The 18,744-nt window shown below is 40.1% G+C and overlaps 1 long non-coding RNA gene across 1 annotated transcript in view; it reads right to left on the bottom strand.

Annotated features, from left to right (window-relative positions):
• LOC148892681 (uncharacterized) overlaps positions 1 to 18,744 on the bottom strand; it is a 184,177-nt gene that overhangs the window by 45,527 nt on the left and 119,906 nt on the right. Inside the window, exon 2 of the long non-coding RNA XR_016116335.1 lies at positions 7,611 to 7,682. This is a non-coding gene — a long non-coding RNA (uncharacterized LOC148892681). The remainder of the gene's footprint in view (positions 1 to 7,610; positions 7,683 to 18,744) is intronic.

The following is an 18,744-nucleotide window of genomic DNA, read 5'->3' as shown; positions in this document are numbered from 1 at the left end:
CACAGGCACTCAAGAACCAAAGTCTACACAACACAAAGAAGTACTAACAGTAATAAAGACTAAGGAAAAAAGAAGCAATTGGACTACAACAATAGCAGCAAGCAAAAGAATTATGCAGTGACTCTTCTCTGCTGCGGCAGAGTCTGAAACTCCACCTGACTGAAATTGCCAGCAGGTGCATGACAGAACAATCCTACCTCCCCCAAGGCAACTGAAAATAGAAACAAAGAATGAATAGGATCATTAAATAGTACTTTGTACTAAATATACCATGAATTACAGCGGACAAAATATGGCATAGCAGTGACATTACCGTACAATACAATACAATACAATTTCAGCATTTTTAACCACGACATTCATCAAGGAGGAGACTATGCTGAGCAATTGCGCCGTTTCGGCAGCATGAATATGCCAGTAATGTTTTTGAATGGGAGGAATGTGGGTGCCATTCGACTGTCATCGCTAGACACCACAGGGGCCATTGTGCTTTTTTGCGCCTGTAATGGGCAGCATCTTCATAGCCCCGCTTTGTTCAGCGGAAGGTCGGTGCTGTTGGACATTCTGTGGCTGGATGGATACATGGCTTGAGGAGCCTGCGATAAGGAGCGCCGATGCGTATGTGGAACTGTCGCGGCTTGGAATTGAAGCGGATTTATGTGGGACAGGAGATGTGAGACATTCTCTTAGTCAATGGATGCTACAGCTGCGTGTTTGCTTTCAACATTTAGCTTGTAGTCGACGTGCACATTCCACCATGATGTCCCTGATCCACTGGTGAAGAGACGCTTTAATCCTCTCCTCTTTCATGTGGAACTGCTTTGTGTAACAAAGAGGGTACAGAAAGTCAGAATGAATGACTCTCTGTGTCTTTATGTTGTCATGTTATTTGTTATTTAGGTTTTTTTTTTGTTCGTTTAACTTCAAGACGGCGCCGCGAGAGTGGCTGCCTTTCCGCCAGCTCATGTATTTTGTTTTTCTACTTTTATTCCTTTCATAACTTTGCTGCTGCAAAATGTAAATTTCTCCACTGTGAGACTAATAAAGGCAAATCCAATACAATACAATACAATACAATACAATACAATACAATACAATACAATACAATACAATGCATATTGATTTATATAGCGCTTTAAGAAAAGCTGAACCTGTAACAAAGCGCTTAACATGGACAGCTATCACATATAATACAATAAATAAAGCAGTCACAGAAATAGTAGAAAGAATCATTGAGTGAAACCAAACCATTGCAAGAGTACCAGAAAGAAAGAGTACCATGAACCTGACTTGGCTCCAAAATCGAAAACACAAAAAGAAAATTGGTCAGGTAGGCTGCCAAGAGAGTCGTGGAAATATCCGGCAAGTTATTTCACAAAGTAAATAAAAATAACAGAAAAGTTAGAACACCAAGTGTAAGATTAAGCTGAGTCTTGAACAACAGACATGCTGGTGGTCTCATTTATGGAGCAAATAGAGTTGCGGCTCATCAACTTTATTGAGAATGTACTGTAATTTTGGTTGACCAGGAGCAGTCAGCAATTGTCCTCGACAACAGCGGTCCCTAAACTTTTTTTTTTCCTACCGACTGGTTTATTGTAACACAATATTTTCAGTGATTGGCTTTTCATGTCCATGATCAACTCATTAACTGAACTATATGATATGAACAGTATGAAATCTGTGATATTTTCATTACATAATAATAAATACAAGGAACGATCTGGCCAAAACACTACTACTGGTCGCTATTGTAATGTTTAAACATGCCTTGAGAATAATATACACTGCAAAAAAATAAAACAATTGACTCACTATTGCATATTAAGAGTAGCATAATGAGGGTGAATACATCTGTGTCCAAAATATGACTCATGTACATATTAGTTTTTTATGTATTTATTTATTTATTGTGTACGTGTGTGATTGTGTGTGTAAATGTGTGTTTTACATCTCAGTGTAGAGCTTCTCATTTTGATGCATGAAATACAATTAAATATAAGGATGCTGAGCCTTGAACTGCAAGGCAAAAGACTGAGAGGAAGACCTACAATGTTGTTTATGGATGTTGTCAAAGAGGACATGAAGGTAGCTGATGTGAGAGAAGAGGATGCACAAAACCGGGTTAGATGGAGGACACTGATTCGCTGTGGTGACCCCTGAAGGGAAAAGCCGAAAGGAAAAGTGAAGAAGAAGATGAAGAAGAAATACAATTAAATACTGTATATGCTTTCCTTCGTGTGATGACTAAAAAAATGTATTTTGTCCTATTGGGAACATAAAGTCCACTACAAAGCATTTCATTTTCCAACCTCTTTATTCCTCTGTAATCTATACCCTCTGAACTGCATGGCGTTAGCGGGAGATATTCACAATGATATTATTCATATGCAGTCAGGTTTAGATAATCTTTCCAACAGTGAGACCAAACCATAAAAAGGACGATGAATAATTGAAGAGAATCAGAGAAATAGGAAACCTTTCTCTGAATAGGATCAACCTTTTGGGAATGCTTCAAAGAGCATTCGGTAGTCAGGGAAAAACAGCCTTCTCTCTGCTTCATCCCTGTCAAAAAGCTGTGCCCTGGCTGTGAAAGAGAGAGGCAGAGCAGAAAAGGGAAGGCGGGAGACTAAAAGCTCACCTATTGTTCACCCTCGATTTGCATGAAATTGTTTACCACCTCTTCATGCTGTTGCCTCTTTTTCCCATCCTTGTCCGCCACCGCTCAATTTTTTTCGCCTTGTGATTTTGTTTTTGAATGCTCATTCTGGCTCTGCTCATTTCAACAGAAAAGGAACACAGCAACTGAAGCGGTGTTTGGTCCAATTAACTCAAATTGGTCTTCACTGCATGGATGCAGATTAAAAAAGAAAAGAAAACAGAACCGTTCTTAAACTATATAAACAAGTCCAGCATACTGAAAATTAAGTCCATCCATCCATTATACCAGTGGTGTTAAACTTTTACATTGTAGTTACGGTTTCCTCTCGAGGGCCGCTATAAACTTGGAGAAGCCATTAGAATGTTTAATCCCCTCCACAATGTGATAAGAACAACAAATCCTAACCAACAAACAAAAACAGCTTACTCGAATCAGAATCAATGGCTACTTTGCTCAGGAGCCGCAAGTGTGGTGCTGCCATGCGGCTGTGCAGATCCTACGTTTGACTGCCAAAGCCATGGGCCCAATCAGAGTTGCACTGTGGGGCAACCCGGCACAGTAGAGCACAACTAAATTCATGTTTGCCCGCGACCCTCATGTGGACAAAGAGATCATATAATGCACAGGTGTCAAAGTCACGGCCCGTTGGCCAAAATCTGGCCCGCCACATCATTTTATTTGGCCCGTAAAAGCAAATCATGCGGGTCAGGTGCTTCAATGCTTGCTGAAGTTTCAATAAAAAATTCAAATTGTCATATGTAAAGGACAATAGATTATTGTAGTCAATATTCTTGACGTGAAATTTGAAAACTAGTTATTTATTAATTTGTTGTGTGTTCGCACACATACATGTTTATATCTGATGAACTAAAATGTATTAGTCATGTCTACGGTGACATCTCCTGTTTGTTTTAAGCCTACCCGGAGGGCTGATGCATTCTGCATCAGAGAACTGTGCTTTATGTGTCAAGCACGTTTGTTTGCCCAGTGTGTACCATAAGCCAAAGCACTCCATTGACATTTTGTTCGGCTTATGTTCCCTCTCATGTCAGATATACAAATGTACACAGATAACATGCTTTTACTTGAACACTTAGACAGTTGACTCGCTTCCATTGTTAAATTAGAAATCACAAAACAACCATGTTTATTTTTTTGGAGATCATCCACCATTTTCATCACCAAAGTCATTGTTTTGTGCTTCACACTAGTAAAAAGTTAAACAGAGGTTGGATAGACAAGGAGAAATGTGCAGTTCCACCATTTACAGTATTCTGCGGTCGCTAATCGGGGGGTCAAACAAGACGGTGAAGACAATTTTAGAATTGTTTCTCTTTCAATAAAATATTAGAATTGAAAAGGCACATTGATGAAGACTCACTTTTTTAAACAGTTTCGATGTATTTCTTTTCCTTTTCCCAGTCATGTAAATTTTAATCTGCACCGATGTCTTCTTGACAACATATGCAGCACTTCCAAGAGGTTCAGCAATATCATCAATTTTCATTTTGTCATATTCTTTAACCAATTCTTCACATGATTAACAGATAAAAAAGGCATTCCACTTCTTTGTCTGCCCCATAGGTCTCTTAAACTTAAAAAATGTCCTTCATCTTTGATCTTGAATACCCACTTTTTAAAAGTGCTGGTGCCTTTAACCTGAAACTGCATGTATCCCACTAACATTCCCTCTAATCTTTTTAACATATTTGTGGGTGGTTCCCCTTCCAAAATAAACAATTAAAGCACAGCTTTTAGTTTCTGACGAAATCAAATTATAGTATATGTTCCAAAATGGCAGACAGTAATTGGATATCTTAAAATAAAAAAGGAAAATTATATATTTAAACGATTTTTTAAAACAAAACGAACAAACAAATAAGAAGTAAATTGAACAGGGCCTATTACTTTTGAAGTCAAAATTAGCTGCATTATCCATCAAATATTCATGTTTTTATCTCAAGAAATCTAAGTATTTCATCTGTTCCTATTCATTATGTTGTATATCTAGAATGACAAATCCCTCCAATGCACTCCACTTTTCCTGCCCCAGGTTCCATCTCACAATGCAGGTAGTAAGCAGAAACACTGAGGAATATCACACCCAACCAAACCATCTGCCAGCCGCATTCATGCTTCATGTGTGGGTCTGGATGTCTTTTGGGCTTTGGGCATTGTCCCCACATCCACTCATCTGTTAGACATTTGCCAGCCTCAGAACTGTGTTTGTGTCCTCCGGTTATCATCCCCACTGCTTTACCGCCGCGCGTCAGCATTGCAGCATGTGCATTTGCAACATGTTGCCCCCTAAAGAGCTTCAGGCTATCCCTTGGAAAACCTCTGGGAATTGATTTGAGAAAGCTTTTGGGGATGTATTTCCAATGCTGTCAGATGGATGTTTGTCCATCGTATCCGTCTGGCCTAAGGACACAACAGAAGATCGGTACAGATTCTCTAAAGGAGCAGCAGATGCAGTGCCGAGGCATGGCCCAACAATCCTACTTTTGAAGAAGAACAGTGACAGAGGCTTCTGTTTTGGTGAGAGGTGGTGAGCTGGGTGGGGAGTCACTCAGTCTTGACATGTTTAATAATACTTAAGGCTGTTGCTTGTTTGTTTATTTTTGTTCATCCTAAGAAAGACCCTGGCCATCCATTATGGACACAATTGCAGCATAATATGAAACTGCCAACATTTTGTATAAATAAATACTCATTTCGTAAAGGTCAACATCTCCATGAAGCGGAAAGAGAAATCCACTGTTTCTTTACTCAGCCCTTGAATAATGCAAGGAAGATATAAAGTAAAATGAACACTAAATCTGCATGAAGAGGCCTCTGCCTTTGGTTGATATTTATGCCAACTTGATTTTGTGTTTGTATACAAAAGTGCAAGAGCAGACTGGAAATTAGTTCTGCAATATACTTGAATGAGCCTTATATAAAAGGCAGCAATTCTTTATTAGAAAAAAGTTTCGGGCCATCTCTGAGATTGTTGTTGCATTGGAGCTCTTGCGGAACTTCCGACTCGACTTTCCTTTTCCCTTGTTTCTTTATTCTCTGTTAGACTGCCCCAATTTCTACCACCCACACTCAACCAAAGCTTTCCCAGAAATGTGAGGCTTCATCATCTTTCCAAAACTGTATTTGTTTGTCTTAGCCGCGGTCAAATTTCTTTTGCTTCCAAAACTGGAAATGTATTTATAGAATATGTTAAATTATGCTTAAGTAGGCCAAATCTTTACGTTGGTACTCGTGCAACACTGCATTCCACTCCTGCACAGTCACAACAAAAAAGGGATGCTTCAGAACAAAAACATTGCCCCGTTTAAATGAGTTGCTCAGTTGTACCGTCCCAAATCCGTTCATACTTTAAATAGTGCCTTCTTCTGTAAATATCGCCACACCCTCACCACTGTGGCTATTGGTTTCCCAGAGTTAAAGCCACTCAGCATACTTACCAGAATTTGGCAGGATTCTACATTTAGAAATAATTGTCAAAGCACTTCTTTTTGGTTAGTGTCAAAGGCAGGAGACCAGCACAAAGCATTTGTAGAAATAATTAAAACTATGCACTGCAGAATGCTACACTCAGATCTGCATTCATTCCATCCAACCCTTCATTATTTACACAGTTCGTAGGCATGCTGAACCCAGTTCTCTTTGGGCAGTAGGTAAGGCACACCTTGAAGTGGTCGCCAGAGAATCAGAAGCAAGACATTGAGACATAAATCCTAAACCCTCACATTCACACTCACAGAGTGGAAACTGATCCCATGCTGCCCACACACAGGTAAGAGAGTGTAGCACTATACTATCAGCGACTCCTTTCATCCATCCCCAAAATTAATAAATAAAAACCAACAGAGCCCTACGGTGATGGTGTTTGACCTGACAAAGGGGACTGAGACCATCGTGTGTGTGTGTGTGTGTGTGTGTGTGTGTGTGTGTGTGTGTGTGTGTGTGTGTGTGTGTGTATGTATGCGTGTGTGCGTGTGCGTCTGTGTGTGTGTGTGTGTGTGTGTGTGTGTGTGTGTGTGTGTGTGTGTGTGTGTGTGTGTGTGTGTATGTGTGTGCGTGTATGTGTGTGTGTGTGTGTGTGTGTGTGTGTGTGTGTGTGTGTGTGTGTGTGTGTGTGTGTGTGTGTGTGTGTGTGTGTGTGTGTGTGTGTGTGTGTGTGCCTCGACCGGGACAACCACTTTATCGTGGTGAGGCACATTGGGCATCTCCATGACCCGAGAGCTATGTCGGATGGAGTCTTGTACTCCTGGCAGGATCACCCAAGCCGAACAGGTCGAAGGATAGAGGCCAGACAAAGAGACATCCCAAACCCGCACCCGGGGGTAGGCATAGGCGGAGTCCAAAAGATCGGACGACCGGCAGCCTCCTGGAACCTCACTCACCTGAAGGTCGTCTTGAGTTCTCACTCATACCACTGGAATACAGTGGACAATGTTCCCTATAATTTTACATGTGTCTGAGCAGACACTTAAGCTCCCTGAGCACACTGAGGATGACTGTGAGCAACATCAGATCGTATGGGCAGGGCACAGTCTCGCCATTCTGCTCCGATTGGCTGTGTAGCATACGTGAACTGTACGACATTATTGGCTGGACACCTGTCACTCATTGAATTACATTGAGTGACAGGTGTCCATTTTTCTGCTCGCATAAAGCTTTGGAATTTCTCCAAGAAGAAAATGAAGGAGTATATTCCTCAACACTTCTGAGATTTGCAGTGTATGCAAAGTGTTATACACTGTACATGATGCCGTCATTCATTTTTCTGAGTTGAGTAGGTGTGCATCACCAAAAATATGGGCATATATTTCCTTTATCTGTCCTTAATAATGAGTCAGCATGGTGCCAAATTCAAATCCAAGGAGGCTTTTGCCTGTCAAAGTGTATTGCGGTTGTAGTGAACCCCGGTTCCTCCAGAGCCGTATTCTACCTGTTTTAGATCCTTCTCAACCTCAGCACACCCGATTCAAATGATCATCTCATCAGCAACCTCTGTTTAACCCTGAAACAATAAAAGTTGAATCAGTTGTGTTGGAGTTGGGAGGGATTTTAAACTAGCAGGATGTGGCTCTCCAAGAACCGGAGTTTTGTACCTCCGGGCTAAAACATGTAAATAACGACATCAATATTAACTTTAAAACATTTCATATCATATATCATTTCATATCCATCCATCCATCCATCCATTTTCTGAACTGTTTATCCTCGCGAGGATCATGGGCATGCTGGACCACCTCCCAGCTGTTGTCAGGTAGTAGGTGGGCTAAACCCTAATCAAACTAAGATGAAATGGCCAATCATACTTTAGTGTGTTCCATTAATTTGACATGCATGTTTTTTTAAGGTAGGGGGGAAGAAGAGAACTTGGAAGAAACCCACGCAGGGACGAGGAAAACATCCAAATTCCACTTCGGAATTGTTCCCAGTACATTTGCAATATGAGGCCAACATCTAACCAGTCAACAACCGTGTTGCCTACATACCGTTTACTACACAGAAAACTGTAACAATTGATTATCATGAAAGGGGCTCTTCATTGTTAAGCCTTGCCTATTACACATGTATATAATCATGACATTCAATGAAGCAGGTTGATGATGAAATAACTTGACATGGTATGAAAGAAAATAGAATATTTACTGAACCTGAAATGCCTTGTAAATAGGAGGCAATCTGTGTGGCAGTACAAGAACATGAGAGAGAACTGACACAACCATTGCATCATGTCTGTAACATGTAAGCCATTTTTAATTCATGAATGTCTTACTCTATAACAAACGATTTTGCGCCATGACAAGGAGGAGGAATGCAGTAATCGACGTACTGTATATGAAAGACATTCGGTGTGGTGAAGATGTGTTTGCCCTCTCCCTGATTTACATAAACTGCAATTTGTGCAAAGTTGGCACACTTTCATGTTTCAGATAATAACACACATTATCCATATGCCAAACACAACCAAAGGAAATATAACATGCACTTTAATTCTCATATTTAAGTTGGTAACATCCGATTTACAACCGCATTCCGTTCCGACAAAACCGTTGTAGGTCAAAAATGATATAAATCAAAATCCATTCAAAATGTTGAATAGAGACTCTGAGGCTAAATGACTCGCAAACTCCCCCCTTTGGTGCCATCACACAGTCGATTGCTGTGCGAGAGTGAGATGCTGGCTGGCTGGCCAAAATTGTCGTACACATTGATGGCCTGCTAGCGCGTTGTGGTGCCAGGCGGAGAATTAAAATTTGAAAAATAGGGCCCGGAAGTTGTGGTTGTAAATACAAGTGGTCGTAAGTCAAGCTGGTCGTAAGTTGGATCTAACCTGTATTTATTATTTTTTAGAATCAAATATGGTGGGGATGTTCATTTTGTAATTGGTCTACGTGAACGCAAATCTCCCCTGCACTAAGAAAAATAACTGCTAGTGCCATATTTAGCATTGTGTTGTGAATGAATTTGGGGTAATTTTTCCTCTGCTTTGTGTTTTATTGGAGCATTTTTTGTCATGATCTGGTTGGCGACCAACGGTTGCGCTATGGGACCCGCCTGCACCTGCACAGGTGCTGGTCGTCCCGAGCCTTTGGCGGACTGCCACGTTCGGATTGGCGACCAATGGGTCAGCCCTGCCTGCTGTCTCGCAGGTGCTGGTCGTTACAATCAGTGACACTCAAAAGTACTCCCGGCACGGGTCATTGTTTGTTGTTTGTTGAATGCCGTTGTATGCTTTGTATGCTGTGCATGTGTTTGTTTCATCTTGGCGGACTTTTAATCTTGGTTTTCTTTTGATACTTTGTATTTTTTCTGTTCAGATGATTTTGATGTTTTACATTTTGTTCCTGCTGACCTTATTTTAATACAATTTGTCAAACACAACCTCCTGCTCCCTCCTGCCTGCTTTTTGGGATCCGCACCCGCCATCACTTGCAAAACGTGACATTTTTGACCACCTCTAAAGCCGTTATTTTTTTTAGTCTTCCAGCCATGAACTGGAAAAAAACTGCACAGAAAAAAAGAGGCATTGTGCATGTTTGAAGATAAATGTCTTGATTACAAAAGCAAAACACATAATAATAAATCATTCCATTATATAAACTGCAAACTTCTACATTTCAGTACAGTTTACAATAAATAGGCTGTGTCAAAAAAAAGACAAACATGTAAACACTTAAAATAAAATATGTCGCACTCATCGGAACTGCTTATTATTTATACAATGTGAACAAAGGCCATCTTCAAACTGCATTGAGGAGTGAGAGGGCTGGCTAGTTATTTTTCTCTGGCAAATAAAGTGGCAAATAAATCCTCTTACAAGTGGAAATAGACAGCCAGCTTTAATAGTGTTGGTTGACTGATCCGCATGTCATTGAGTTTTTCTTAAAAAGTCTGCCTCAAATATTAACTTCTCATAACATCCTACATTTAACATTCTCCCGCACAGTCCCTTGTGCGTCATCAATCACATCGTTTTGAGGAGATACAATCATCTAATTGGAGGAAAGGAAGGAATAACTCTAACCCTTCACAAAGGCGCTGAGTGTTGAATATGAATTCTAATTGATGAAAAACAGATTGTATTATTAATACCATAGCTGTGTTTAATAAACCAGCACATGACTATAAAGTTGACAGCCCAACGTGAACGTTTCGTTATTTTTTTAAGGTTTTATTTATCCATCCGTTTGTGTTGTTAAGTGCTACCTGCCAACATCCATTTGGCTTTGCCGAGAGAGTTTAAGTGTTGAGCATATTTTTCTGTAAGTGTGTGGGAATTAGTCGTGTGTTAAGAAGAGCACTGTTGTTGAGTCTCGGACCATCCAGCATTTGCTCAGAAAAAAATAGTAGTCTTTCATGAATAATAAAACAATAAAACAGACTGTGACAAACCTTATGCCAACCAAACAAACATCATGCCCCTGGGAGAATACAGAAGATCAAACAAGCAGAAACTTCACTTAATTTGTGTTACTGTGAGGGTGAGCGTGAGTATGCGTGTATGTGTGTGTGTGTGTGTGTGTGTGTGTGTGTGTGTGTGTGTGTGTGTGTGTGTGTGTGCGTGTGTGTGTGTGTGTGCGTGTGTGTGTGTGTGTGCGTGCGTGTGCGTGTGTGTGTGTGCGCGTGTGTGTGTGTGTGTGCATGTGTGTGTGTGTGTGTGTGTGTGTGCGTGCGTGTGCGTGCGTGCGTGTGTGTGCGCGTGTGTGTGTGTGTGTGCATGTGTGTGTGTGTGTGTGTGTGTGTGTGTGTGTGTGTGTGTGTGTGTGTGTGCGTGCGTGTGTGTGTGTGTGTGTGTGTGTGTGTGTCTGTGTGTGTGTTTGTGTGTGGTGTCTGTCTGCGTCTGTGTGTGTGTATGTGTGCGTGCATGCCTCCGTGTGTGTGTGTGCGTGTGTGTCTGTGGTTATTTTGTCAATGCTTCAAAGAATGTTCCAGAGCAGGCATGTGCGACTTAAATAAAATGGGGTGTGGAGTGGAAGGCGGGAGTTTTATCAGTGCTGCTGGAGCATCACATAGGACTGCATATTTTCTGAACAGATGTATGAAAAAAAAAAAAAAAAAACAATTTTGACTCGGGACAAAAATGTGCATTCGGTAGGTCTTTTGATTTAATAAAAATACAGAACACCCTCAGGTCAAACAGAATAAATTTTGGTATTGTAGTGTTTGAATGCATATATAACAAAATCACATGTAAGTATAAGAAGCAAAAAAAAAAATAAGACTGATTTCTTCTGATTTCTGAACGTAAATGTCTATTCATAGGTCGCACAAAAAAAAACAAGAGAGCTACTTTTGTTTTTCCAAAATCAACTTAAAAATGTAAGTAAAACTACTACAATTCTCTTTTTCAATGATGCAGATTGTCTTATCAACTTCAGTTATTCACTTTCTACACCTTCATGAGTGGAGTGACCTTGACATCAGGGCATGACCCTGAAACAGCTGTCAGTGCGCACATTTTCCGATAGACTCTATTGGTTTTTGGCATCTGCATTATCACTGTTCTATGGTCTAGCAACTATTGAATTGTATTGCACGCTTTGAGTCATTTCATGGGTGTTGATGGTATATGATCACTTCCACCGGCCAGCTCAGCTCATTCTCACTGACAGGGAATCGCTGGAGTACACCAATCCCTTAAAACACAGGTGTCAAAGTCAAGGCCTGCGGGCCAAATCCGGCCCGCCACATCATTTTTTTTCGGCCCGCGAAAGCAAATCAAACTTGTTAAATTCCATGATGATTGCTAAAATCTAAGGCAAAATTTCATATTTTTGGATGTCAACCACAATAAAAGTCATTATTCTTGACTTCATATTTGAAAACGAGTTATTCATTAATTTGCTGTGTGCTCTATATGTAATATTTGAAGGGATTTAAACATTCTAATGGGTTCCCCAAATTCATAACGGCCCTCGAGAGGAAACCATAACTACAATGTGGCCCGCGGCAAAAAATGACTTTGACGCCCCTGCCTTAAAATATCATGTACTACATTACCATGACAGCTGTATGTGGTCATACAGCTGTATGGACAATATAGTCAACATAATAATGGGCCATAAGTTAAAAATCTATCCATGAATGTCGTGTACCACAATGCAGTGTGTTGCCTAGCAACTTGGTCAGCTCCTTAATGACCATGTTTTTCTCATGTAATTATTACCAGTAGTCTTTGATTGATTAACAAGTGAATACACAAAATGTACTCAGAAATTGGGGCTACCTTTAGGCTTCCACAGAATCCCTCCTCTTTGGTGGGTGGACATAATTCAAGCTTATGCATGATGGGTGTCTCAGAAGGCCATACAGGAGAATCAACACATCTTGAAAGTGCATGAAAAATGCACCAAAGAAATTGATTTAAGATCGATGATATATCATACATCGATTGTTATAGTAGAGCGGACAGACCAGCATGAATTTGAAGTCAAGTCATTCGCCACAACTTGAAAATAAAAGTTAAGTCAGTCATTGATATCCATATACAGTGATATCTTGGCTTATGAACTTAATTGTGTTTTAGACGAAAGTTCATCTGCCAAACATTTATTTCCCATAATAAACCATTAAAAATGAGAATAATCCATTCCCAGGTTCCCTTAAAACATACTTTTCTACTAGATAACCCTTAAAACTACACAAAATAGACCTTATTTTATGTATATATATATGTATATAATATTACTTTTTGGGGATTTTATTTTGTTGTTTATGCATTGATACTATGAATAACCTTTGTGGCAACAAGCTTCGTGCTATCACTGTACAATATTACTACATTGATACTATGAATAACCTTTGTGGCAACAAGCTTCGTGCTAATACCTACATTGAGACTGAGAATGTCGCCTAATATGTTGAAGGAGAGCCGATGACAGGAGGGTGATCTCCGTGTTGATGTGCCACGGCTTCACAATGTGTCAGAATATGTCCTTTCAGCTGTCTGTGTCAGGGGGAAAAATAAACAAATAAGAATTGAGCATGCACCGGTGCTCTCTTGCTTTCCTTTTTCAAATCACTTAATCCTCACGAGGGTCGCAATGTGCTGTCATCTATGCAAGCGGTTTTCGGGCAGTAGATGGGGTACACCTTAACAGGTTGTCAGCCAATCACAGAGCATACATAGACATGCAACTGAACTGCGTTGAATATAAAATTTGTCATTTTATAATTCATTAAATTGTATTCTTTACATTTTGTTAATTAGGAAATAAAAACTCGCTTGATGCATAAAACACCAAAAGATTCAATCAATTCAATTATATTAACTGTCATGTCAACACATACAAGATTCTAGTCGGCACAAGTGGGTGGATGAATAAGTGGATGACAAGTATTTCGTGTTGTAGTTTAAACCACGGCAATCGAGACCAATACATTATTGAAACCAGAGTATCTTGATCGTGACCAAACAGAGCGTTATGGAAGTTGAGAGTGGGACGAACACTGAAAAGAAATACCAGTATCTTTTTCTCCTTACATTTTCAACAAGTAGAAGTATTTGCTGAATGCAAACAAGCTTCAAATTATAGACTCGAAGCCAGAAAAACACATAATGCATCACTATACAGTCCAATTTGCTACTTTCAATAATCTTTCTTTTACATTATAATGAATGTGTTTTTTTTAATGATCATCTCAAAATATGCTTTTACTTTCTGTATGCAGCATTTGTTATGAAACACGTTTGCTGAGTCATAATCATGCAGTGTTATTGACATTAAACTTCTTCCTGGTTTATTGCTGCATCTCTAGTCATCTTCATCCCCTCTCTCTTTTCAGTGTGTGTGATACTCCAGGCAACAATCAGATGATAGCACAGCACTTCTGTATTCACTTCACTATATCACTTCACCTCTTTATTGATCCCAGTGGTACTATTGTTGGGGTAATTCGCCATACAAACATCTCTAAACATCGCTCTGTAATCTTTGTTTACTTCCTGATACATCATATCCGGCCTTCCCTTACATGATGTCGCATTTACATTACGTCACATCCTTTCGCATCACACACTGTGTGCCATATAAAATATTCTCCATTGTAGTTCGTCTCTCACTCTCTCTCGCCATGCTTCCTCCTTAGCCGACACCGCAATGTCTCCACTCTCTCTTCAAGATTAAACCAACTTTCTGTTCTACACCTGGCTTCCTGATGATTTACCCATCCTCTTCCATCAACACCCGTAGAAGCAATGAACCAAAGATGAATGATCAAAATAAACCCGTCATTATTCCTATACTATTCTTGAATAAACACGGTGGATGTCCAGCATCGACCGATTTTCTGTCAAACAAGTAGCAGGTTTTAGTACCAAAATGTTGTAACAAAAATATTCACTTATTTTCTCTAATCAGAACCAGAATAATCTTTATTGGTCCAGTATGTAGAACACACAGGTATTTTGTTTCCGGTAGAACACGCTGCACCAGTATCATAGGGAGAATATTAGGGAGCATGTCACCGAGGCTGCCATACGCGTCGGTGCCATCTTGGTAGGTAGGCTTTACAATTTGAGGAAGAGACAGCAGAGGAAAAAAATGATAGAAGATTCTAATTGCAACTACTAGGAAAAGAATGGTGCAAAATCATCCCTATCGTAGAATTTAGGAATAACTTGACCTTTGTTAAATTCAGTCGAGTATAACATGGATTTATTGAAGTTTATTGGAGGGGAAAAATAGTTCTTGCAATGGCATGCCTAAAGTTGTGAGTAGTAGTGGAAGAATATGACCAGTAAAGTGCTGCTGTTAAACGTTTGCCTGGTAGCAAACAAACATGAGAATTGTTTGACCATGACTGTGATTTGAGGTGAGTTCACAATGACAACATTAGAGCATTGTCGTATAAAAAAAAAATGTGGTGAGTGTCAGCTCAATTTATGCTGAGAGCTTTCATGGCGCCCTTTTATGCAGCAGCAAGTCTGAGATAGACTGTCCCCAATGGCTAGTCCTAGTCGGGTGCATGGGTGCAAGTTTGCCCTTTTCAATTTCATTTTCCACTAAAACAGGAGAATGATTCTGCACCAAGCATTTTCTTCTATGGATCCTTCTTTCACGTAGTTCAATTTCTCTGTTTTCCTTCAACAGTTTCCTCTCTATTCCTAAAATTGTAGAATCTACCTGCAATGCTTTTTTCTTCTCGGTATTGTACATGCATTAACGCTGTGTTTATGGATGGTGTGAATTTGATGACATTTTCTGATTATGCAAATGTAATGATTATCTAGTAATTCAGCATTTAAAATCTTAAATTGTGAAATGCAAAAGTTGCGCTCGACTGTGTTGCACTCAATTCCTGCCAATGACAGCGAATCCGATTGAAACTAAAAAAAATCACTTCAGAACGATGCCTGTTGAGGTTTTTGGTAATTGGCTTGGTTGTTTCTTTGCATAAACATTAACACAAACTTAACAAAAGCACAACTTCTTTAGGAAGTCATAAAGCCAACAGACATTGCAATCTACTACTGATATCCAAAAGCCCTGAATATTTTTCTGGATTAATGCCTGTTCCTCTTGTATTATTTTATGTTTTTCCCCACAGACTTTCATAAAAGTTTTCTTCTCGTCATCCAGCTGAGCACTCTACCCCCCACCCCCTCCTGTTCATCTGAGAGGCATATGAGGAATGACACTGGACAAATCCTTGGTGCTATATTAATCCTTTAAGATCCTTTAAACTTCTGTGGCAGACACAAATGCAACTACCCCAGTTCAAATCAATGGCAAAAAAAATGGTGGACTCCATGAATGTTTTTGTGTCCACGAAAAACAATCATGTTGGAACTCTCTCTCTCTCTCTCTCTCTCTCTCTCTCTCTCTCTCTCTCTCTCTCTCTCTCTCTCTCTCACACACACACACACACACACGCATAACACACAAACACGCACACACACACACACACACACACACACACACACACACACACACACACACACGCACACGCACACGCACACACACACTTGGACTAAAGGATTCTCTCTCCCGCTCTGGCTCTCGCTCTTTCTCTCTCGCTCTCTCTCTTTCTCTCTCGCCCTCTTTCTCTCTCTCTCTTTCTCTTTCTCTTTCCCCGTCCCTCTTTTTTTCCGTCTCAGCCTGGCACAAAATGAATAACATTGGCTGCAATGATGTAGTTTACTGCTAGAGGAACTCATGGGCTGTTTGGTCAAACAGAATGCTGAGCCAGAGGCACATGGAGCAACCCCACTTATAAATCTGTTTCTCTGGCACACGCTCTGACAATCCCTGTCTTCACTATGAAGCATAAAATCATTGCGACAGATGAAGGCAGGGATCAGTGTATTGTGCTCGTTGCCGGTCACAGATTTCCATCACAACGTCTTGATGGCAGCCTGAGCATGAGGGTCGAAGGAAAGACAGACAGAGTGCAAAACACGGCTGGTCACAGCCCATTTTCCATCGTGAATAACTGCTCAGTGAAATGAGACGTTAGGGCTCGGCGATAGAGTGCCTTGAGGGCAAAACAATATGTTATAAAAAATAAACAAATACAATGTTTCCTTGCCCATTTGGTGTTATTTGCTAGCTCGGATCCTATACCAAAAGTCGGATAGCTTGAGGGTTCAATATATAGTATAGTATATTTTGTATGGAATGTATGTTCAAGTCAAACACTGAACGGGGAAGTATAAAATACTCATGCTCCAACAGTACTACTGTCGTACAATGACATATATCTTTGGATCTTCAGTAAGCCATTTCTGAAGCCGCTGGCACCTAATTACTGAATTACGTGCCAGCAGCCATTACTCACGCCTCACGTCTTCTAGAGGGTCAACTGGGAAGAGGGATTTCCTCCACGCCCACAAACTCTACGCAGCCAATCGTAAGCGAGCTCGGCCGGAAACAGGCGTGCAATACAAAATCTAACTTCCAGCATCTCTTACCAAACATTTTTTGACATACAGTTCCTGCAAAACAGTTTGTATGTATCGTTTTGTCATAACTCTAATGTTTGTAAGCTGGGGAGTGTCTGTATTTATATATTATCTTGCGCCTTACGCCTTATAGTCCGCTGCGCCTTATATGTAGAAAACGTTTGAAAATAAACCATTCATTCAGGGTGCGCTTTATACTTTGGTGTGTCTTATAAACCGTAAAATACGGTACATAGTTTGAAAAACACATTTCCATTACCTTTGTCCAAAATCAGACCTTAATATCGTAAAAGGCTACAGGTACTATGTGGGTCTTCCTGCATTCCAGTCCTGTCCCCAAATGAACATGTGTGCTTCTTTCTGGAGCACAACATATGACATTGAGGACCCTGGACTGGAATGGGGATTGTTGAGCAATTTAATTTTAACATCACACAGGTTGTACATCAAGTCATCATAGAAAATAAGTTCACAAAAAATCTTCTACTATGATGATCCAGTCTTATTTGCATTGTTTTTGTCGTCTCCAGGTGGAGAGTGGGCGTTCCTCACAAGTTCCATCTGCCTCAATACTTGGATGCTTTAAAAACATAGGTCACATCAGCAAAAAACTGTTTTCGCCTTGAACACGACTCTCTCACGTCACATGCTTAATTATCTAGAGCACCCCTGATCTAGACACCATTGACATTTTGCCTTACAGATTAAGTATAGTTGTATATCACAGGTTCTTATAGTATATTTTGGTTTGTATTCTCGCATATATATTTTTTTACTTGTCCTATGTGTTTCACCTGGGATTTACATTTTTCTTCTTCCTTGGCTTTTGCAAGTGTTTTAGTTTTGTTTTTGTTTTGTTTTTGTACTTTCATGGTTCTTTGTTAGCGTCCTTCTTTTGACTTTGCCTGTAATGTGTTGTTGTTTTTTTGTGTCAAATTTCTTGTCTGAACCTAAATTTAAATGGTCCATTTCTCTATGGAGCATATCAAACGTAAAAAATACACACGCTCCTTTTAACAACACGTATTGAGTGGTATTTATAGGAAAGGTACATGCATTTCAAAAGGCCGCCCATGTGCGACCCTCATGGGTATAATTGGCTTGGATAAGAGATGTATGGATATATTTGGTTTCTATTTACATTCCTCACAACTTCCCAACTTCATTGGAACTGGGTTGAGTATCTGCCTCATCTGTATTGTTGTACAAAGTCAAATATGAAACAAAATTGAACTATAATTTGTTAAAAATTCTAAGTATTCTAAGCATCCATTTAATTCTTCACATTGTTGTCTTGTGAGCACATTCATATTACTTGGAAACTTCGTAACAAGCTTATTCACAAACAGGATTTATCTGGAAAAGTCAGAGATCAACTCAGCCGTCCATTTATTGCTACCACCTTAGTCATGCTGTAAACAATTACTCGCGCTTGCAGATACACACACACTTACACACTTACGCACGCACACGCACACACACACGCACACGCACACACGCACACGCACACGCGCACACACACACACACACACACACACACACACACACATGCACACGCATACACACACATTAACACACAAACACATGCACACACACAAACATACACACACACATACACACACATAAACACACAAACACACGCACACACACATACACACACATACAC

This window comes from Hippocampus bargibanti, linkage group LG10 (assembly GCF_051943395.1).
Source record: "Hippocampus bargibanti isolate YZ-2025 linkage group LG10, ASM5194339v1, whole genome shotgun sequence".
In the NCBI taxonomy this organism is placed as follows: Eukaryota; Metazoa; Chordata; class Actinopteri; order Syngnathiformes; family Syngnathidae; genus Hippocampus; species Hippocampus bargibanti.
Note: the sequence above shows the minus strand (reverse complement) of the source record. Positions and strands in the feature narration are given on the sequence as shown.